This window comes from Neopelma chrysocephalum, unplaced genomic scaffold, assembly GCF_003984885.1.
Source record: "Neopelma chrysocephalum unplaced genomic scaffold, ASM398488v2 Primary Assembly neopelma1_22, whole genome shotgun sequence".
Classification (NCBI taxonomy): domain Eukaryota; kingdom Metazoa; phylum Chordata; class Aves; order Passeriformes; family Pipridae; genus Neopelma; species Neopelma chrysocephalum.
Window position 1 is genome coordinate 9774773 of NW_020897689.1, and position 23315 is coordinate 9798087.

At 40.3% G+C, this 23315-nt stretch overlaps 1 protein-coding gene across 6 annotated transcripts in view; it reads left to right on the forward strand.

Moving 5' to 3' along the window:
- Window positions 1-1049: 1049 nt before the first annotated feature.
- The window catches only part of NCOA2 (nuclear receptor coactivator 2), a 186427-nt gene continuing 164161 nt past the window's right edge, over window positions 1050-23315 (forward strand). Inside the window, exons 1-2 of one of the 6 annotated variants that reach the window (XM_027697197.1) lie at window positions 1050-1271; window positions 10917-10992. The gene's annotated coding sequence lies outside the window, so the exon portion shown is untranslated. The other 5 variants (XM_027697282.1, XM_027697524.1, XM_027697364.1 and 2 more) reach the window with 5 other exon arrangements.

Sequence of the window (23315 nt, forward strand, 5' to 3'; positions counted from 1 at the left end):
TTCTTTAACTTGGGGGAGAAGAGTGGGAAAGAGTTTTTCTTTAATTTGTTTGGAGAAACAATTGAACTATTTTTACCCAATGACAAAAAAAAGCTTTAAAAAAATTGACTCAGACACAAGTGTGGGAAATTGTATGCAGCACAGTAGGGTAAAGTGTAACAAATTGGAAAACAAGGGTTATGATCAAAAAAGTATTGGACAAGCCTAACTGCACGCAGAGTTAGCCATACCACCAGGAACAATGTATCTGCGGATAGCTACAGAACAACTTGGGGCTGCGCCCTCCATGTGAGAAAATATCAAAAATAAGGATTGTTGCAGTGTGTAAAGTATAGCTCGCCATTATCGACATGTGCGAAAACGTAAAGCTTTTCTTGTAAGATAGGATTTCTGCATCGCGGATTGCTTCTTGAACTAAAGGGCAATGTTTAACAATCGCCCTACAGCCCTTAATCTTTAACTCATGTATTCACTCCTCCAATCTATGAAAAGCCTACATCTGCATCCCCTAACTCCCGTGAGTGAGATACAGCTGACACAATTTTCAGCCATGTGTGTCTTTTTTTTTTCTTTTTTTTTTTTTCCGGAGGCAAAGAAAGGAAATAAGACTGTATTCCCCCCGCCTAGCCTCCCTGTTTTTGTGAATATGGGCCACTAAAAGCCGTAACAGGGCTGACTGCTCCGGTCCCGCCTGGAAGCGGGGCTCCTCTGAGGGCGGACAGCAAAAGGCCACAGCCAAAGTCTCTCCCTTCGAGGGCGAAGGACTTTGTTTTCCCCTTCCTCTTTCTCGGCGGCTCGGGCGCCGAGGAGGAGGCTCCTGGGAGCGCTGCGCAGCGCTGCGAGCGAGGGGGGCGGCTGCCATTGTCCCTCGGGCGGGGCGCGGAGCAGCCCCCTCTCCGCCGGGCGGCATCGCTGAGGGGCGGCGGCGGCGCCCGGCCCGCGCCGCGGTGCCGCCCGGCCCGGCCCGGCCCATCCCGGCCCGGCCTCCCCCCGCTCGGGGCCCGGCCGCTGCCTCTGTGCCCGGGGGCAGGGGGGAGTGACTTGTGCCTCCCCCCGCCTCCTCCCCGTCCAGCCCTCCTCTGGGTAGAAGGGGGGGGGGAGGAGGAGGAGGAGGAGGAGGAGGAGGGCGAGCGGTGGGAGGGTCTCCATTGAAATAAACAAGCAGGCAGTTATTAAAACGGGAACATGGCGGCCGCAGCCCCAGCTTCAGCTTCATCTTACAAAGCGAAGGTCAGCGCCGGCGGCAGCGGCGGGAGACGGCACTGACCCCGGTAACGGCCCCCGCACGGCCCCCGCGCGGCGGGGGGTGTGCCCAAGCCCCCGCGCCTCCCTGGCCGCCCCGTGCACCGCCGAGGGGACGCCCGGGGCCGCGCCGGTGCGCGGAGGGGCGGTGTTGGCGGGCGGCACCGCGGCCGCGGCGAGGCGGCTTCCCCCGCGCCGGCGGCGGGGGGAGCGGGGCGGGGGTTGCGGCCCCTCCGTGGGGCGCCAGGGAACGGCGGGGCCGCCCCTCGCTGGGGCATCGTGCTCGCACCCCCGCGCCCGGTGGTGGGGGTGGGCGCGCGGGGTTACTTCTCCGGGACGTCCCCCGTTTCGGCGAGGGACGGAGGGGGGGGGGGGGATAGAACACCCCACCCTGCCCGGCCGAGGGGACCGGCTTCCTGCTCCCAGGCCAGGCGGAGGTCGGGTGCCGCCTCTCCGCGCCCCTGGCTAGGGGGAAAAGTGTGAGGAGCCGGGGAGGCGAGGGGCTGAGCTGGGGGGCAGAGGCTACCCTGCTCGGGCCGGAGGAGGATGGGGCAATGGGGTGCTGTTTTCAGGGGATTGATCGGGACGTTCCCCTTCATCCCCAGTATGCAGCGACAGCAAAACTTGAGGGAGGGTCTCTCCCCGATGACAAAAGGGGTGATTTGGGGAGCAGGGCGGTGCACGCCCCCTCCCCTTCTCCGGCTGACAACGGCTCGGTGCGCAGCGGTGCGGGCCGCTCCGCGCCCCCTCCACGGGGCCGAGCCCGCCGCCCCCCTTCCCGCGTCGGGCAGGCACCGGCGGTGCCCGGCGCCCTCTCCCCTTCGCCTTGCGCCGAGCGCCCCGCCGCCGCTCCGCGCCCGCAGGGGACGCGCGGGGAAGGAGGGGGCGAAGCGGGCAACTTCTCCAACTTTGTGCGCGGGGGCCGTGCCGGCCTGTGTGCGCCGCGCAGCGCCGGGCCGCGGGCGGCGGGCGCCGCAGCCGCGCAGCTGCGTGCGAGCGAGCGCAGCCCGGGGCGCCCGGCCGCCTCCTCCCCGCGGCCCGGGGAGGGGTGGGGGCCCGGCCGCCGCAGTGCCGTGTGTCTGCGTGTGTGCGCGGGGCGGGGAGCGGCGGCGGGAGGAGGGGAGAGCAGCCGGCCGGGCGCGGGGCCGGGGTCCTTGGGCGGGTGCCGCTCCGCTCGCTGCCGCTTCGCCGCCGCGCGCGGCGACTGCGGGCGGGGAGGGAGCTCCGCGGCGAGCGAGGCCCCACGCGTGGTGCGCGGGGGAGGGGTGCGGAGATGCCCGGCGCCTCCGCGGAGGGCGGGTGCGCGGCCCCTCCCCGCTTCCGCGGGGGGCGGTGTGTGCGGCGGCGCCGCCGCCGCCGCGGGCACCGCGCGGCTCGGAGGCTGCGGGGCGAGGTGTAACCGGAGCCGCGTCCCTCTCCTGTCTCGCTGCCCCTCGCTCCTTTGCCGCCGCTTGGGCCTGAGCTTTCCCCCCAGCCCAGGGACCGCACGCTGCTCTTGCCAGAGAGAGGGACATTCAGTTTGTCTGCGGGAAACCTGCCCGGGAGCCTGGCAGAAAAAGGTGGGGGGGGAGGGAAATAAAAAAAGGCAAGGAGGTTTGGTTGCTGGTGGTCACCGGGAAATAATGATATCTGGATCTTAGTTTGAGTTAGCCTGTATACTTCTGTCTGAAGTGTGTGTACGTAGGAGCTCACTGTATAAATATACTTGTAATTTAGCAGGGAGTCTCCTTGTGAAAGGAGAATAGTTTGCTTGTTTGATAATAATCAATTGCTTTTGTATTTTTATTTTTTTTTCTTTTCCCCAGAGTAGTAGGAAGCAGGTGAATAGGCTTTAGAACTGAACTCATAATGTTTAAGTATAGTTTGAGGTAAGCATATAGTGTCTGGCTGTGGCAGTTACAGCAGAGCTCTATTGCCACTGTAAATAAGTAAGTATTTTAGACTGTCAGTCTTCTTACTTAAAGCATTTTTGTTTCTGTTGTTCTGCCATTGTGGTTGAAGACAGTCATTTGGGTTTTATACCTTTGGGTTTTTATCTACTGAACTATAAAAACATCTCTAGTCAGTTAATTTCCTGGCTCCTTGCAACCCAAGAGCCGTCTTGGGCAACCTGGTGGGCTCCACTCATGGGAGAATCCTCTGGCAGTGCCCAAAGGGAGGGAGCTGCTGGTCTGCTGTGTTGGATGCTCTCTGAGAAATGACAATGTTGTACATTGTTGTTAATGTTGTACCAAAAATATTATTCCCCAAAGCAGGGTTCGTCTTTGCTTACACGCAGTTTAGTGTGAATGGAAATTGGTTGTTTTATTGCAGTTGGTGTAGGTACTATGCCTCCTACATATTTTTTAGGACATTTGTGTATTATCACTGGTGGTGTCACAAATAGGTTATACTAGGCTTGTGAATATTTGCACATACAGATGTGTATAGAAGCACATACAGACACTCATGCATTTGTGTCCCTTATTTTGGCATTTGTGACACAGCTGCTTAGGGATTGGACATAGAAGTTGGCTCTGCTGTGTCACATGAGATAAAGAAAGATATAAATTGCCACCAAATGATTAATCCCTAAATTTGATAAGTGCTGTGAGAAGCTTGATGTTCATAGCCAGTCTTGGTCATCTGTAGTCTTGAAGAAAATAGTTTGTCACGGACCCAACCTTCAGAAATATTGAGAACAACTTAAAGAATAAAGGTTGCTCTTTTTAACATCATGTAATAATTTGGAAAATCGTGTTATTTTTAATACGTTTGTATCTCATCTTGGTGAGCATTATGCAATAAATGCATGACAAAGGTGCTGCGATCACCTCATCTTTTCAGCCACTGTACTATTTTATTTCGCAAAAAACCTGAAGATTTCTCAGTTTTTTATTTTCTCAGGCTTGTGGTCTTCACTAGGGGGAGAGTCTACGTATGGTGTGCTTCATCAGTATCTCTGCAGTGTCTGAAGGCACATCTTTACTAAGCCTGTAAATTCCTTGTTCTGTGTCCTGGTGATGTCAGTGCTAGAATTGAAACTTGAGACATTTTAGGAAGGAATACTTTATTGCAATCAGGAATTATACTTTTGGAATCAGCTTAAGTTTTTAAGATGGAATTGTGTTATTTGAGAAAGAAAATAAAGGTTATTTCTGGTGGAAAAATTAAAAAATACAAGGGATTTATTTGTGTTTAGTGTGATGTATTGCTTTAAACTGAAACTCTGAAGTAAAAATAAATTACTTATAAATAATGTTTATGTTTTTATAATCACTTAAGGTGTAGCTTGCTCATGAGAAGGCTGAAAGGCGCCCTTGAAAGAGGTGTGTAAGCTGTCTGTAGTGTTGGCATTCCCAACTTTTCCCTCCGTCCTCTAAAAAAACCAGTAAGAGCTAGCCCATCTGCAGGAAGCCCAGGTTTTGCAGCAGGAAGAACAAAGTCAGTGAGCGAGCCAGCTGCTGCTACAATGCCTACTGTCTTCTGCTCCTTGCCTTTGTTGCTGATGTCGCTATCTCATTGGCAAAATCTGGGCTTCCGCGCTCAGCTGGAGTTTCTCTAACACCTGACACCAGAATTGCAGAGGCTTATGTGGTCTAAGCCTTGAGGATGCTGTCAGCTCATTTAAAAGGAAAAGACACACTAAAGAGTGGTACCAAATTCAAATATAAATGTAACTCTTTGTTTGCTGAACACTAATAGATTGTGCATTGGAGAAAGGGAACACTGAACTGAAATTGTTCTTGCCACGTTGAGGTTTTTTGTATGTTTTCTGTGGTTGGCCTCTCTAAACAATGCAGTTTGCATGCAAGTAGGTATAAAGTATTTAACAAATTCCACACATTTCTTCAGTATTCTTATAGGCATTAAAATGCTTAATATTCATTTACGCCTGTTTGGCTTTAGAGGTCAGAGGTTAAATGTGTTGTTACAGTATATACTCTTCTGTGTGACACAGCATTTTAAACTAAGACCAAAGTAACATGGATAGTTACTTTATAGAAGGCATAAAACAGCATCCATTCATCCACCCATTTTCTGCTGGTAGTTAACTTAGTTACAGACGGCTACTCTGGCAAGATCCCTTACTTTTAAATGAGGTGAAGTTCACTGCCCTGCTTTATTTTTGTTAGTTGTTAAAACATTCTCATGCTCCTGGCAGTGGATAATGACAAATTCTTCAATGTAATGCTGGGAGCAAGGGAGGTGGAGGGGGAGAAATGGGGAGGGGGGGAGGAAACCCTCCTGAGCATATGGAGACATCCAGAAAAAGATGTGCATCGTCAGCTGTGATTCCATTGTGTGCTTGCAGACAGGATCTGAGCTCTTCTTCTCTTGGGAATTTAAACCTTAAAGAAGTATTCTTTGACTTTTACCCGTCAGGGTAATCGAGCTTAGATAACATATAATTCACATCTTTATTATAGATAATATTTTGATAATATTTTATGATTTCAGGGAATAAATACAGTTGCCAGGACTCCTGCTCTGTGTTAGACCAGCATTTTAAACAGTCATATATATTGGTGAAATGGCAAGGTTGAGTATTAAAAATAATTTGTAGCATTACATCAGTGGTTACATACTACTAAGGCATCTTACCAGTTCTACAGTTAGTAGCTTGTCAGCAGTATTTATATTATGGAAACACTCCCTATTTTTAATGAATCAGTAGCTTAGCCTTTTCAAAACATACCAAGTAGAAATCTGACATGAAAAATGACAGGTTGTATAGTTTAATCAATTTAGGATACAGGACTAGGAAAAAAAAAAGAAACAACAGAAAAAAAACAGGGAATTTTTAAACAGGGTTTTAAAACAAAGCCATTTTGTCAGTGTTGTATTTAGAAATACCATTTACATGATGGAAGAGTGAAAGAAATTAATTTTCTTTCATTCAGTCCTGCATTTACCTATTACCTAGAACAGCATTTCCTCTCCTGAGCATTTGGAATACTTTTGCTGATATTATGCAATTATTTTGAGTTGATGAATAGTTTGAAAAATAGATCTTGAATGTGGTGGATTTGCTGCACTGCGTTTTGTAACTGTTTATGATTTTTCAATCTTTTTCTATGGAAATTGCACGTTATTCTAGTAAAAGATTAATGGAAATTTTATTTAAGAGTTTAATGGAAATAAAATGTGTACAATTCGTATGGAAAGTGTATGGTCACTGGGGTGTTTGGCATTTTGAAGTTTGAAATTAGTTCATTAATTTAAATGTCTGAAGCTATACGACAACATATTAACAATATGCACATTTTTTTTACTTCTGCAGCTGCATCATTATGCTATTCCAAGTCTTACATTTCCTTAAATGGCTTCCATGACAATCTCCCATTAATTCAGTTACTGACAGATATTATTTTTCCTTTGCTTTCCTTTTAGTTATAACTGATAAATCTCACTCTTTCTGTGAGTGTGTACTCATTACTTAGATATTCAGAAGCTTCTTTGTAACGTGCATTTGCATTTTGCAGCTAAGATGCAATGCCCTCAGTAAAACCTACTTACATTTTTTCTGTATGTTTTCAAACTTCAAGATGTTACTTGAAGTTTGAGAAGGAAAACTTGTATTTTGCTAAAATAGTCCACAGTACATGGAAACATTTAACGTAATAATGAAAGGGCAGAGAGTATAGGTGACAAATTAATTAAAATATCTACCGAATGTGTTGATTTATCCATGAATCTTATGTAGTATGGATCACATGAGCTTCTGTGAGGGGACATAGTGAGAACATGGATCTGATATACTGTTGACTGAGAGTTACTATTTTGATGCTTTTTTAGTGAGCTATGTAAGACATATTGTTGCTCTTTGCTAGGATTTATAGTGGGCATATCACAATTGGCTGCTTTATTGGCTGCCTTGGTGGAGAAGTCTGAGATTGAAGAATGGGCATGGAAAGTGAAATAACATTTTACATGTTAGGTCAGAATTGTTATGGAATTTTAGTCTTACTCTGCCTGTGCTGTAATTCATCTGTGTGTGAATAGACTTAGTTTTTCATGGCTGTCAGTATTGATCTCTAATGAGCCTTGCCCTTGGATTTTGAAGAAAATCACTGCAATTAAAACCAATGCAGTTTGTACCTCACCCATTTGTACTTCACAGATTATGTAGGAGGTATTAAACTGCATTTAAAAAGAAAACTTTAGGAGGGTAGAAGAAAGTCTGCTTATGAATAAATTTGATAGTATATACTGACACTTTCATTGCAGATGTTTTTATGAACTTAAAATTCATCATATGCCTATGTGATGGAATCAAATTAAAAATTAAAAAAAAAACAACCAAAACCAAATCCCGGACAGAACCTGAACCAAAACCCAAGAAAACCCAAGGTCATAAGTTTTAATACTTGTGCAACTGAGAGTTCAGGTATGACCTAGTCTGCAGTGGAGATTGCTTTTCTTCATTCTGTTTCCGCTATGCTTTGAGTTCACTAAGTAGCTCTTCAGTCCTTACTCTTTCTAATTATTGTCAGGACTTGCTGACCAACCAGTTATATATTCCCAGAAATACATGTGATTATTGTCAACTAATTTCACTTGCTACCCTTACTGAGATTTATACCTTTGTCTCCAGAGCTATGAACAATCTCCTCATCCTGTTCTATCCATTTTCTAAAAGAGATTCCATGTAGAGGAAGATAGAGTGTGTACAAATAAATAAATAGTTTATTTTAACAGTTTTTAGTTGTATTCTCAAGGGGAAAAACTCTTCTTTCAGTCTAAATCTTTGTATTTTTTTTCCCAAATAAAAGTTTATGGCTAGAAATACACTATTTTCTTTACATATGGCCAGAATAGTTGTTGCCATTATCTTGGAGGGGGAAAAAAAGTCAACTTGTTGATGCTTTACTGGCTATAAAATGTAGCTCTAATAATATAGTTTAAAGGTTTTTTCTTTTTAATTGCTTGCCAGTTTTTGTTGGCATTTGCAGTGCAAACATACTTTTGCTTGTTTTGCTGTTTTTTGAGCATTACTTTGAAACAGATACTGAATTTTTAATGAAGCCTCAAACTATTTTCTTGCTAGAGTGCTGTGTGAAGTTACTGTTAACTGGTACTGTTAAATGGTGAGGTCGTTTGTGCCTCCTTTTCTTCTTAGTATAAGAATGACAGAACATGAAGATTGTAGATAAGAAAAGCCTCACTAAGCTCACCTAGTTCATGCTCACTAAGCTTTGCATGCTGTAGATGATCTCCTCCAAATATGTCTGAAAGTGGCAGTTTTCACTCTCTTTTAGCTAAACTATAGTTTGTAGAGTTGGCATTGTGTGTATTTTGTTCACAACTTAAAGTTTTTATGGACCAAGGAGGTAATGCATCTTAGGTACCTGGAGTAGAGACTGGAAAGAAAGAAGTGACTGTGCACGAATAGAAAACAAAGATGTAAAGTGCTCTGAAGTCAGAGAATGGTGTGTTGTTCTGCTCTATATCAGTTGCTTTTAGTTGGGTTTTTTTGACCTTGAATCAGTTTTCTTTAACTCTTTGTAGGAGGGAGGATTGAATGGTGGTGTTGGAAAATGGCAGGTGTGGAGAATGATGGCTGTGGTATATTCCATTTTTATATTGTAGCTAATGTTGATAATTTGTTTGAGGAAGAGACCTGTTCTTCGTGTAGGCCTTTGTGTGAGACCTACCTACACAGGCCTTTGTGCACCAGCATTAGCAGGGTTATGTCACTGCGACAGCTGTCTTCATGCAAGAGTAGTTTCTCTTGCGTTTTGAGGGCCATCTCAAGAACCTCCTGATTCTGGTGGGAATTTGCATAGATGTGGGTTGTAGCATGCTAGTTGGCTCGCTTTTGTTTAAACCTCCAGAATGGGCTTGAGAAGGGAAGGCAAAGGACTAACAGATAATTTAATTGTCAATCAATTAATGTTCGTCACTTTTTTCTTCATTGGCAGTCTAGTTTACTTGGAGAAATATATCTGAAATATACTAGATAATACACCTATTCAGGTACATAAGCTTGTCACTAGTTACTGTATAATTCAAGAGTTTTATTTGGGAAGAAAGATCTTGTTAATAGTATTTTTAAGGTAATGCTGTGTATGTTTTCAGACAGTATTACTGGTAAACATTCTGTGAGCAGAACGAATGAAAATCAGCAAAACTTGTCCCTTCCAGTGGTGCTCCGTGGACACCAGTGTAATGGTCAGGAGCTACATTATCTGTGTACAGACTCCTTGAGCTGCAGTACTGGAGGCCATGGAGACCAGGAGGTGGGACCCAAAAATAGGAAAACACAGTAGGAAAATACAAGTGAGCAGCCATGCTAGTTATCAAGAAACAAAATGGTAGTAGAGTACTCATTCATTGGCACACAGCAGGTGAAAGACAGAAGATGAGTGGGAAATGCTTCTGTCTGCACAGGCAGTTACTGCTCCTCTGTGGAAAAGGTCTCCCCACCGTGGGTTGGAACTGCAGCCCCCATCTGCTGGTGAGACAGCAGCTTCTCTTTGGTGGGTTTCTGAACTGCAGATGTCTAACAGATACTGGAAATCCCACTAAATCATCAAAAGATCTAATAGTTTACTTAAAATTTTATTCTAAGACAAGATTATGATTTCTGTCAACGAGGACCCACTCGAAGCCCATGTTTGTGAACTGTGGAGCTTGTGTGCTTTTTGGGCATTCCTGAGGAAATAACAACCATATTTTCTGTGTATATATTTTATATAAGAATACTGTTTTGTTAGTGGTGCCCCTGAATAGTCTGTTACTGTAATGGTGTCCTGACTGTGACTGAAAGAACTTAAGCAGAACTGGTTTGAAGAAGGTTTCTGTAAGATGGCAGAAATTACAGAAGGAACGAAGTTGATTCTGAATTCCATTTCTCTTGAGGCATAATTAGGGTGTGCTTTTTTTTTCCTGTTGATGACTCTGGTAGTGTATCTTTTATTTTCTTTGTGTTCTCATTTGCTTTATGTTTTGCCTTTTTTTTTGTTAGAATAAGAAAGTAGAAAACTATTCTTTGGTAGTTTGCTTGGATACATTTGACATAAAGTACCATTTGACCTACAAAGAGAAATGCAGGTATAATATTTATGTGGGCAGTGGTGTGCTCCTCCTCCCCAAAGAAATGTGTTTTGCTGTGCAATGTATGTCTTCTGCTCTGTGGGACTCTTTACTGATTTATGGGACTCCATAATAATGAAAAGCTTTCTGGTCACTGATACTTGTCACTTGCATCTGGAGTATTGTAAGGGGAGATTGAGAGAAAAAACGTGCTCCTGTACATACAAGTTGTAATAATGGTTGAAAGACACTTTATAAGAACACCACTTTCTCCTTTTTAGAGGTTTGAAACTAGTGTGCTATGAAGTCAACCAGCCAAGCAGTCAACAAAAAAAGGAACCAACCACTTTCACAGAGAGTTCTCATAGATTCTTTTATGAAAATAGAGGCTATGTACTGTGTTAGTTAATGTAAACATTTTAGTTGCTATCGCTGTGAATTTGCAGTAGGCAGCAGGTAGAGAGGAAGTTGTGTGCCTGGAGTGATTGTGCAACTGGAAGAGGGTTGTAGTTATGTCTGGAAAAGCAGATAATGCTCTGCAAAGTTTGTTTCCCTCGCTGTGTTATGCTTAGAACTGCAATGTGCTAAACATATTTTTTTTCCTATACCTGTCTCCAAAAAAAAGACTGATATTTTTCTCTCAAATTTGTTCCTAGCATGCTTGAGATCTGAGTAGTGAGGTCCCCTGCACACACAGCCCCTAGAAATTGCTGTCTGCATCGCTGAGTCTTGGTGAGTTGTCTATATCTGTTGCATTTAATTGGATTAATCTTCTTCACGGGGGAGTTTGATGTGAGATATCTTAGATTGATTGTGTAGATACAGCAGAATAAGCTGTGGTTTTAAGTAATGTATGATCCTATACACTGAGTTAAAATACTAACATTTTAGAAACTTTGAAAAATAATGCTCAGACTGGTTATGGAAGCAGGGTCCTTGCTTTAGTGCCAGAACCAGGAATGGGACTTTCTGCAAAGAGAGGCTGAAGGGGTCAACATGTGATATTCTTTCTCATGAGATTTGTTTGATATTTGATACTGTAACTAAGGAATTGATGTTTTTCAAATGTGCTGGTTATGGTCTGTCTTATGGCAAAGGTTGAATATGGAATAATACAAGCTTTTCCTTCCAACTCTGTGCACTAATAAATTACTTAAATTGAGGGTTGAAATTGGTATAATGACACTGATGACTTAAACTGCTTGTTGCTCAAGAATTACTGTCTGATGACTCCATCAGGCAGTGCTGTGCCTGTTTAACTCTGCTCTCAAGAAGGGGTAATACCGCTGAGAATTAGAAAAAGAGACCCCTGCGGATTGTTTAAATGCAGACTAATAATAGTTTGGTAGTGCAGTGAAAGAAAGTAGAATATAAATGCTGTGGTTTTATTTTAGATATGTTTGATATATCAATATGCTCACTTCGTATAAATCTTTTACAACAAATACACATTTGAGATTTTATGTGAGAACCTTTTCAGTGTACTCATGAATAAATGTTGTCATTTAACACATAGAGTGACTTATTAAGGTCAGAAATATGTATTTTTGAGGCTTGCACACTAAATATAGAGGTGGGAAATGAGCCTTCTGAAAAGGTTTTTAGTTGTTTGGGGGATAACTGTTTATAAAATGCTAACCAAATATGGGTAAAATTATATATGTGCACATCAAGTATCATTTCCTCTTTTGTTAATTATATTGAGCAATTTTTGCAAACTAACAATGCTTTTCTTAACGTACTGAATTTTCTAGCATCAGTGAATGAAAATAGGTTAGGCAGCTTTCCAGTGCTTTTTTCTGCCTTTCCCCTTTTTAGTTCTGATAAAACTCTTCAGTTCATTGTGTTCAATAAAGTTTATAATACTAGTTAATAGTTTATTCATGTATTAATTTAAAAATTCTTAGCCACATAAATGTTATTACTTATTTATACTTATTACTTAAACTATATTATTTATTTACAGTACTTATCTGGACTGCATAATGATCGTAATGTGTATGTGCAGGTCTTCTCAATAATAATCTGCTTTTGTAATCATTTAAGCAAGTTGTTTTAAAAAAAGAAAGACAAAGATTCTAAAAATTTTTCCATATAATTGATTTTTTTTTCCCCTAATCAGTATATGTGGAGAAAAAAAACCCAGCCTGTCTCTTGCTTAGTGTTGTGACATTCTATGCCAAAATGATAAACCCATAGATTTGGTTGTTACAGTGCTAGAAAGTAATCTGGTAACTTTAAAGATGCTTGCTAAAACACAGTTGCTGTGTTTGGGAAGTTCAAAACCTTTAATAAGAGCAAATGGGACATGAATATTTGTATATGAAGTCTACGGTGATGACAGCGAGGAATAAACCAAAAAGTTGGTGTCATGAAAGGATTTAGAGGGCGAGTATGATGTAGAGATGTAGTTTTCTGCTCAGGATATCCTTTTGCTCTAAAATGGGTGGTTATCCATGTGTTCCTGTGGTAGACAGTTCAGCAAAAGTAGGTTGCATAGGAATAAAGGACAAGAAATAGTTTTTAAAATTTTGGTTCCATTGAATCCTTGGAAATTCTTTCATTCATTTTATGAATGCCTGGGGTTTCAGTCTTATTGCTTGACATACTTGCATGTTCACCTTCTCCATTGCAAGATGGAAGAGCTGTAGCTGTTTATTTTAACCAGTATACCCATCCAAAATTATAGTAGTGTAGGAAGAACATATCAGTTGGAGTTTCATTTAAGAAATCCTGTCCTTGGCTTTTGACTAGTGTTACTTGTGAAATAATACATATTGGGTTTGACTGAATATTGTGAGACTGTACCACCACTGTGACTGAAATTGTGCACGTTCAGCCTGTCTACCACTATATTAAGTTTTTTGGAAAGTGAAACTACTACTTAAAACTTACTAGATCTATTTCTTATATGTTAGTTGGAGTGGTGGGAGGTAGCTACTGTGTGTTAACAAAAAAAGCAATGCAGTTAGAATGGGGAGAAGTTTAGACTTACAAAAAACCCTAAACAAATAAATAACCTAGTTTAATTCCTAGTCTAAAAGCTATCAGTCAGAAGACATTTTCTCTCTCTCTCCTTTTCTTTTTGCATGAAGTGGTTTACTTAGTAAGAAATATTTCTCAGCAGAAAGAGCATAGATTAGAGAAATCTCAGTTTTCTGTCACTGTCGATGTGGATAGTCTGTTTCAATCTAACTTTGTAGTGATTTCATTGGCATTTGTGTTGTAGTTAGTGTCAAGTGTGATAGAAAATGTTTGTGTGTCCTTTCATTCGGAGTTATAGTGCTCATTGTTTACAGCTGAAGTAGATAAAGAAAATTCTGACATGTCTCATTTTTGACTGTGTTCTCCTAATACATGTGTGTGTAAAGGGAGTGCTGTCAGAAAATGACATGTAACACTGACAGTAAAAGTGCCTAATATCAAAACAAGTTTTAAGAGCCTTTGGTATTAGTTTAAGGATGAAAGTGAGGAACTTAGAGTAGATTCCAAGTATCAAACCTGAATGAGGCAGAGCTCACTTCTATCAGCAGGCAAAGCAGGGCTGGAATTGTGCCTACCTAGAGCTCTATAGTCAATTCAGGGGGCCCTACTTCCCACAGGAGCTGTGTTTCTGAAATACCTAAAATACAGGTATGGGTAATCTTTACTGAATCAGGTCTTCTCTGTGAGGGATATTTAATCTACGTTGAATTAGTTTGTGATAAATAAAGGGAACATGATTCCATTCCTAGACCTCAAAACTTGGGGAGCTGTGTGTTGCATGAAATGTGATCAGATTATTCTGTGTTCAGTCACCGCTGTTCAGTAGTGACATTAGTTAACATGAATTGCCTATAAAGATGCTTGTAAAAGGGGATGCTTGATTATAGTGAATTTATTGTAATCAGCGTTAAAATGATACTCCTATTCTGAGAGTGAAGTTCTGTGTGGGTGGTACGATAAGAACTAAAATATTAAGAAATGAGCATCTATTGAGATTTGTACAATTGTACCCTAAAGATTTTTTTCCTCCTAAAATTGGAACTGGGATCTTGTGAAAAACATTATTTTGTGGAAAAGCTGAAATACATACAAATGTAATATATTCCATTTCTTTCTTTTAAAATTTATGAAAATTTAGAGTACTCTAAGAAAATCTTATGATGCTTGCAACTGGCAGAACTAGATTTGTTAGTAACGAAAGCACTTTTAAAGTACTTTCATAGTTTTGAGGCCACAATGTTCAAATTCATTGTAAAGCTGGATTAAACTATTCTGACATATGTAAAACTCATTAATTACTGTAAATGGATTTAAATGGAGTGCTCCATCGGTGAACTTGTTACTGAATTGATGGAACGAAATGTCATATATATCCAAGACTGTTGCAAATGCTCGTTCAGTCAATTGAAGCTTGCCTTTTGTATGTAGTTATATCCTGGAAGATTATTTTTAACATTTCAGTTTCGGTGAGATAAATAAAAAATGCTTAGGAAATGGGATTGTTAACTTGATTTTATTCACTTCTTAAATATTGGTTTTGACTTCATAATGGACTTTGCTAAGATTTTTTCATTTCTTACCTTGATAGGAACCTTTTTATATGGGCAAAGGTTTGCTATATACACATTAGCAGAAGAAATAGCTGTCATTATCATCTGTGGAAAATCAATGTATATTTTATATATAGATTGATGACATTATACCACCACTATTGGAGCCTGGGAATTCTAGAGGGGTCAAGAACAGGACAACTGAGCACTTGCATGATCAAAGAAGATGAGATGCATTTACTTGGGCAGATTTTCCTCTGGGCCTGCCTTTAGTCCCTGAATTGGGAAGAGTGAAATATTTACATGGCTTGGCTCTTGACAGTAAATAGTATTAATTAAATACAGGGCTTGAAAATGACACTGGTATTTCAGATGAAGGCCTGTAGATTTTGCCTTGGCCTTCTGGAAATTGAATTCCAGTGGTCTGTTTATTTGACAGCATTATGGTACAATATTTGGAGGTTCATGGATATTTCTCTACATAAAAGTGGCTGAATTTTATGATGTCACAATGCTGGGATGTTAGGCTCAGAAGACTTATGTGATTATAATGGTAAGCAAATTTGTAGGTGATTATAAAGTGTGGCACAGTGTGTTTCTGTCTGATTAATTTACTTTTATATTAACTGGACGGGCAAGAAATTGCAGGTTTTCTTTTTAAAACAAACTTTGGATTTTGAAAATTCAGATAAATCACAGAAGTTCAGTATTATTAAAATGATTTAGAAATATTGGGGAGTTTTATAGTATCACTGCACATGGCTCTAGCTATTCAAAATGTGTTACAGAATCCTCCTCTAGTCATCTTACCACAAGCAAAAAGGGGTACTGACACCCTTATGCATACAATATTTGGCAGTGTGTAAATGCATTGCTAAAACTCCATTTACAACTGTGGCCATGATAAATGAAGAATATGCTCTGTTCTCTTGTTCTGACATCTGTTTTATGGTCCAGATTCTTCAGTTTTTTTCATTATCAGTACTTTTATTCCTTCAGTAATCCCAAATCAATAAACTACAGCATTCTGTATGCACCAAACTCTGTATATTTCAAAATGACAGCAATAGGCAAACTAGGAATATTTAAAATTAGAATTGAGAAAAGAATTAGTTTTATAGTAGGTATTGCAATTTGGTTCTTTCTTCAGGGATGCTGTAGTAGTGTCAGGAGGAGGTAAAATGTTTCCATTCACGTTTTTTTCAGCATGTTTTTCTTTTGCTTATAGTTGCATATTCTCACTTAAGCTTTGAAACATTATCCTTACAAGTAACACATGGAATTGAAGATCCCTTTTTGCCTTTGATTCCTTTGTCCCTCAATTCTAGATACCTGTTTTACTGCTTTAAGAGAGTGAGATGTCCCCTACATTTCTTTGTTCAGATTGTGAGCTTGAAACTACTGTGTGGTGCCGCACTTTAATAGTATTTTAAAATGGGATAAAAACATCTACATTTCTCTAAAAGTAGGTGGCCAACACATATGAAATTTCACTTGGGTTAATTTTTATGGCCTTTCAGTTTTCAGTTGTGGTTTTTTGCTTGGCTTCTCTTCACAGATCCTGGTTAACTGTGTTTTTATTGCTTAGTCCCGCTGAACAGACTCACGTAAAACTTTTTCTGTCTGGAGTTATAGTATGCAACTTCCAGAATATATCCTGCGGTGGAATAGGGTTTATGTGCAGCTGATGGTATGTGAAGCTCGATTCATGACTACTAATGTTTAAAATATTCCTTGTCCCTTACTGTGATTTTAGTCTTTCCTTCCTCATGAGCTCACTCTTTTGTCAATATCCAGGTTCTAGGCTCTTGATCGATATTGAAATGTTTGAGGAATCAATACGTGTGAGTCAAATTGTATAACACTATGGTTGCTACACTTAAAACATACTCAATACAAATCTAAAGAAGCAAAAAAAATCCCAAACCACCCCAAATTAGGCCACTTTATATGAGATCAGTTTCTGTTCTACCACTGTCACGCCCCAAACACACTACACCATTACTGTACATCACAGGCTGTGTGCCACCACCTATGGGAGCACATAGATTTGTTCTATTAATTTTCTTCTTTAGTTAGTTAGTGTCAAATATGCTATGTATATAGTACATATGTTTCACAATAGTATGTATTTATTTTTTAATATTGGCATGGAACCATGCATATGTTGCTTTGGTCCTATTTTGGGTACTGTGAGCATTTAAAGGGGGGAAAAAAACCTAACAACCTGCTGCTGCTGCATTTGATTCCAGTAATAGTGGTTATCAAAATTGCCTCCTACTTACTCTTCCTCTTATTTGCTTCATCACTCGGTTTCTGAGCTATTTCCTTCCGCCTCCAGCTTCCAAGAGAAGTGTTTTGTGGTCTTTTGATATAACCTCATGAAGCTTTGGGATAGTCCCATGTTTTGGGTCAGGACAGCTTGATCTCTGGTTGTGACTCTCTAGTAAGAGTTAGACTTATTTGTGTATGTGTATTTTAAGGGGGAATTGCTTACTGAAAATGTATTTTTGGCTAACTTGAAGCTATTAATGAGTTGGCATGAATTTCATAAGTAGCTTCGTTGAGGAAGGGAGAAAATTGACTGCTAATCAGAAAAGCTGTAATGGCTCACTTAGGAAATTCTGAAATGAAAATTTTGGATTTCAAGGCTAGAGTCACAGCAAAACTTAACAGCCAGTAAGCCACAGGGAAGCAGTCTGGCCAGCTAGGGGTACAGCTGTGGGTGGGGAGCTGCTGTGGGTGTGCAAGGTAAGGGCTCTCACAGGGATACCATTTCAGTGGCACAACCTGTGCCCTGGGTAGAGGGACAGCTTGTGATGGCCTCTGGTCTCTCTCCCCAGGAGCTGGAGTTCAGCCTGGGTCCAGTGTGGCCCAGACTCTCCCAGTTGAGCCAAGCTGGGGATGGGCAGTTTCCCAGGTTTTTATGGCTGTGGCAGAGGGTGTCACCCACTTGACCTGGGATGAATACAGGAGCTGGGGAGCCCTTTCCTCTACCTTCAAATGCACCAGCATGCATGGAAACTGGAGGTACACCCATCTTTGCCAAAGCAGGGAGAGGCTGGAGGGCAGATTGCAGCACTTCTTCTGAACACCGGGATGTGTGAGTGCAACAAGATGGAGGAGGGAATCACAGTGCTCCTGATTGAGAGCAGAGGTTTGCATTTGGCTCTCCTGCCTCTTAGGAGATTGCTGCCCTCTCCGGGCTGCTCAGTGTTTCTGAGCAGAGCTTTGCTGCCTCTGAAGTAGCTCTGCTTTTTATTGGTGTGTAAATACTTTGTTGGGGAACTGATTTCCTGTGTGTGAGGTGAGCATCCTGTCTGTTTTGTGTGTCCTACAGTAAAGGACAGTAGTTTCTTCACTTGCCTACTTGTATAGATCTAATTTATTTATCTGCTACCCATAAGGTTGTCTTCTCAGACAAGGTACTGCAAAGGAAGTGAAGGTATACATTCACAGATATATTTAGCAATTAAATCCCCTTGTGGATGTTCTTAATGCTTTGAATAGCTTACCCTACTTTGACATGAAATAAGCTATCTGAAACAAGGGCATTTTTTCCTGGTGAATTGACTATTTGCACAACTTAACAGTTTTAAAATACGTGTTTTTCCTGTTCAATGGCTGGAATTAAAAATTCATTATTGGCACAGTTCTGCTCCTTGTATCAGAAGTATCATTGTCCATAATTAAATGAATGCATTTGACTACAAAGATGTAATACAAGTTAAAGTTGCACATGGTTGCCACTGTGTATACCATCTTTTTTTCCAAATCTATTGATTAGGTCAGTGTGAAGTATTTCATCATGTAAAACAGATTAATTTTTGAAAACCTGAAAAGACCAAAATGAGACGTATTTAGATCTCTCAGAGCAATTGAGAAGTAAAAATGTGAACTATATATAATGTGGCTGGCAATGATAGAATTAAACTCTTAAAAATTTAAACCCACTAGAGAGTATTTTGTGTTATGGTGGGAAGGGCCGTGTGCTGTAACTTTCCTTGCTGTTGACATGATTTGGGGACTGTTCTTACTGTTCTGATTTTGTGGAAATATTGTTCTATAAGTACAGTGTTAGTTTTTTCATAAATGAGCTGTATTCTGTTCTGTTACACTTGTGTAAATAATTTTTTCTCAAGTTGCATTGCAGAAACTGAGAAAAGAAAGACTATGAGCCTGCCCTTAGAATTTCCTTGGGGGAGGAGGGACTTTTTTAGAGACAAGATTCTGAGAAAGGAAATAAGAAGGTTTCTTGCAGAAACTTTGAGCTAACTGGCAATAGAGGAAAGATGAAAATGTAAAATCCAATATTGGGTCAAACCTACTTCTGCTAATATTTCACTTGCATTAGCCAACTATAAAGACAACTTTGTGTTTTATTGGTTTTTAACTGATTTTTGCTTACCACTGGCAGGGAAAGAAGTCAGTAAAAGGGAACTGGTATTTTCTTAAACAGACAATGTCTTGAGGAACAGAATAAATTAATACTACATTCTGTGAGGGTGCATATCTGCAACAACATGAGAATTTTTTATTTAATATTTTAGAAATTGAAAAAGTGTGGCTTTTTGTCTGTGTGTATGTTTTCTATGTTGTAATTTGTACTGATTTTATTACCAGTTTTTAGTTCTGTCCTGTTGCTTTGTTCAGGATTCCCAGTAATATCAACCACCCTTATGCCATGCCATTGATGGGCTCTGTGGCTCTTACTGTGCCAAGCTTCTGCTGTTCCTATGTTGAACAGACAGTTAAAACGATTTATTTAGGCTGGCTGGGAGTCAGCTACAAAAACTGAATATATTGTTTCCTTGGACAACTTTTTTTTTGTTGTTGTTGTCTAATCAACAAGTAATTCAGATAAGGTGTCTGGAACCATTTGTAGAATTTGGGGACCTGCAACATTTGCCCATGCATGTGGTGGAAATTTCCCTGTAATTATACCTATGGGAATGAGCTTACATGGGTAATAATGGGAATGGAGGTAGACCTTGTGCTCAAGAGCCAGGAGCTTATTCCTCGGTGCCAGGTTTGCCAGAGGTATACTAAACAAGTCACTTGACCTGCAAGTCTCTCACTTTCTTAGCTGTAAAATGTGGCCAACCCTCATTATTTTCTTCATATGCAAAATTCAGATTCACCACTGTTTGTGGATTGTGTGAGAAAAGAAATAATTATATATTTATGTATTTAATTTCATCAAATGTAAATAAAATGCCTGCTTCTCTTGATGTGAATTAATACTGAAATTGTAAAAAAATGCTAGAGAGAACTTGCCTATTAAAACATTGAAGCAGTGGCCTTTTGCTATTTTATTAAACAAGAATCAACCTAGATTGTTTTGAGTTAGCAGTATTTTTGTCTGCTTTTGTTATGAGATAAAACATCAAGTATTGACTTAACTTCACATTTCACAGGAGAAGAATTAAAAATTATCCCTGTGAAGGGTGACTATAGAGTTACTCTTTGAAATTCTAATTTAACACTTCAGTAATGGGTCAAGCCTGCTCTGAATCCTCTGTGGGATTATTTGATTTGCTGTCTGGTTAAACTCAAGGAAAATGGGATGTCTATAAATTACTAGAAGTGTTAGCTATCACCTTATAATGGAACCAAATGGGAGAATTTGTTGTTTTAAATTAGGATTGTGACCTGATGACTAAGGGATTGTATGAGTCTTGTAGGCTTACTTTTAAGACCTAACTTGAGGTTGAAAGTTGCAGGGTGGTTTGTTTTGTTGGTTTTTAACCCCCTTCTTAACATCAGCTGTATAATTGGAAATTAATATAATTGAGGGATAAGGGGAAAATGTCTTCTCTACCTGGGGGGAGATGGGGTTAAGTTTTTAGTATATGTTGTGTCTTCAGAGTTACTTACACGTGGAGGAGTTTTTCTTTTGTGTTTTCTTCTATTTGTGTGAATGTTTTGTGCCCCAACAAGAAGAATCTGTGTTTTTTTAATGATAAAATTAATTATTAAATTAAATTCATGTGACTGGAACTGAAGGGATTTCAGCTTTTTGTAAGTAGATAAAGAAGCCGTTTGAATATTTTGCAAGTTTATGCATGTAATGTTTATCCTGCCCAAACCTTTAAAATTCATTTGCGAATTACTGCAATACAAGTACTCGAGTGTTTTATGCTGTGTCATACATGAAGGGAGTATTTGGCATTTTAGTAACTTGAATTTGGGGAAGTAAAAGCAGGGAGATTTTAGTTAAAAATGAATTCACACTAACGTTTTACTTTTCACTATTTTATGTTGGAAATTCTGTGCTTGTTGCTGCTATAATTTTTTCAGCAGCACTTTAGCTTTAAAACTTTTGCAACATACCTAGTCGTACTTTAGCAGGTTACATATTTCTCTGTCTTACAAGTTAAATTGAGTTTTTAAACATCTATAGTTTGCATAGCATGAAAAGCTTAGCATTATATATAATTTTAATGGTGAGGAGTATTGAACGGAGACAAGCTGTGCAGTGTGCATTGCGTATACCGAGAAATTTCACAAGACTTTTTGACATGAGTTTTGAAATGAGTCGTGGGCTCATTTCCAGCACTGTTCTGAGTGTAGCCTGTCCTACAGAACTTTCCATTGCCAATCTGTCACATACCACGTGCCTGTATTTCACTCAAGATTTCTGATTTGAATAACTGGGTCTATACATAGTTTGAATTGTGTATTTAACAGAATTTACTTACTGTTGCTTCTGAGAATTTTTTGTTCCTTTTTTTTTACCAGTGCAGCTATATTTATTATTGTACAGTTTGATATATATCAATTTGAAATAAATTCTAAATTGTATTTCAACACCTTGTGTCGCGTTTCTCAAGTTGGTAATGCATATGGAAATGTAAGTCTTGACCAGGTCTGAGGATTGGCAATTTTGGGAGGAAATGCTGGGTAAAACAACCTATTCACCAGTTTTGTACACGTCTAGGGGAAAGGAATTTTTTAGGATACAAAAGTTTTCTCAGAGCTGACAGAAATCCATAAGTAACATAGTGCAATAAGGATTATAAAGATAGAAAAGATGCAGATTTATTTTAAAGTATTTCCATCAAAGGTTTGTTTACAAAAAACCTGTGTACTGCATTGAAGTGCATGTAATGAAGTGCTAGTTGCAGCAGAAGCAAGCAGGGCTGGGCTTGCAAGCCTCTATCTGAAGAATTACTAGCATGCATGAGCTGGGCTGCTTTCCCACTTCAAGCTGGATAGCTTTCTGGTGATAGGAGAGGTCCTACAGCCACCCATTTGCTGGTTACTAAAAATAGTGGTGCTGGAGTAAGAAGAGTACATCAGCATAGCACCAAAAAACCTCCCCAAGCCTCCAAACACTAAGATTTTAACAAGTAAATGGTTAAACAAAACACACCATCTCCCTGTGGTAGGCAGAGTTCCAGGCCAGCTCATCCCCTGAGCCTGGGCGACTGGCTGGCTTGGGCAGCTTTCCCTGAAGGTCATTCATTCGGCCTATTGGGGAAGAGGGTGGCTTCAAGATGCAGAGGCAAAAAATGCTTTTGTTAGGGAATGTTTGATTTGCTTCTCTTCTTTTCCGAAAGGGAAAATGCTAACTGAAGTCTTAGGGGAGGGAGTATGAGAGTCAGTCAATTTCCAGACAGGAACCTCAAATACAAAGTAGTATCGTGAAATAGAAATCTTCAGATTGGGGCAACTGTGAAGGGTGAAGAAGAGTGATTTTATTTTTGGCAGATGAAGTGCATCTTGATTTGTCTTTCCCTTAACCCTGAAGTAACCCTTCAGAAGGTGAAAGATGGTTCAAACTCTTATTAGCTGAGATTTGGAGAGTTCCTGAATATAAGCTTACATGTTTTGCCAAATGATATGGCTACAAATTATCAGGCTTTTTCTGGAATTTCCACTTGAGCCGAAGAATTTAATGTTTAATAACATAATTTGTGCAGACTGTTTCATGTGACAACGTTGTGTTTTTACTAGCTACTCTTTTCTCTCTATTTTATTTTTTATCAAAAGGTCTGTAGTTTAGGTGTGTGTTTCAGACATGCCTTCTCTTCAGTATTTATGTACAGAATACCACTAAGAATAAAGAAATACTGATTATTTTTTTCCCAAGCTTGCTTACAGCATGCACAGAGAAATGATAAATGTGTTCAAAACCTAATAAAAAACTTTTTCAGTATTGTAGGGATTTTATTCTGAGTCACAGTTTTGAGGGATCATTTGTCATGAAAGACCTAGTCACTCAGCAAATCTTTTGCTCATAGTTTTGGTAGGTAATTCATAAGACATCTTCTCTTTGTGATCATATCATTTCCCTCAATGGCAACAACTGCTTTCATGGGAAACCAGTAGTAAGAACATGTATTTTTAGTTTTTTTTAATGTAATTAAACATCTGGAAGTAGACAAGACCATAATCATGTGAGCAGCCAGGTTTCCACAGAATCTCAGAAAGTATTCTTGACAGCTTTTTGCAAATGGCTACTACAGTTATCTGGTGGCTATTCTTTGTCCATGATACTTAAGTTAGTGGCCTGCA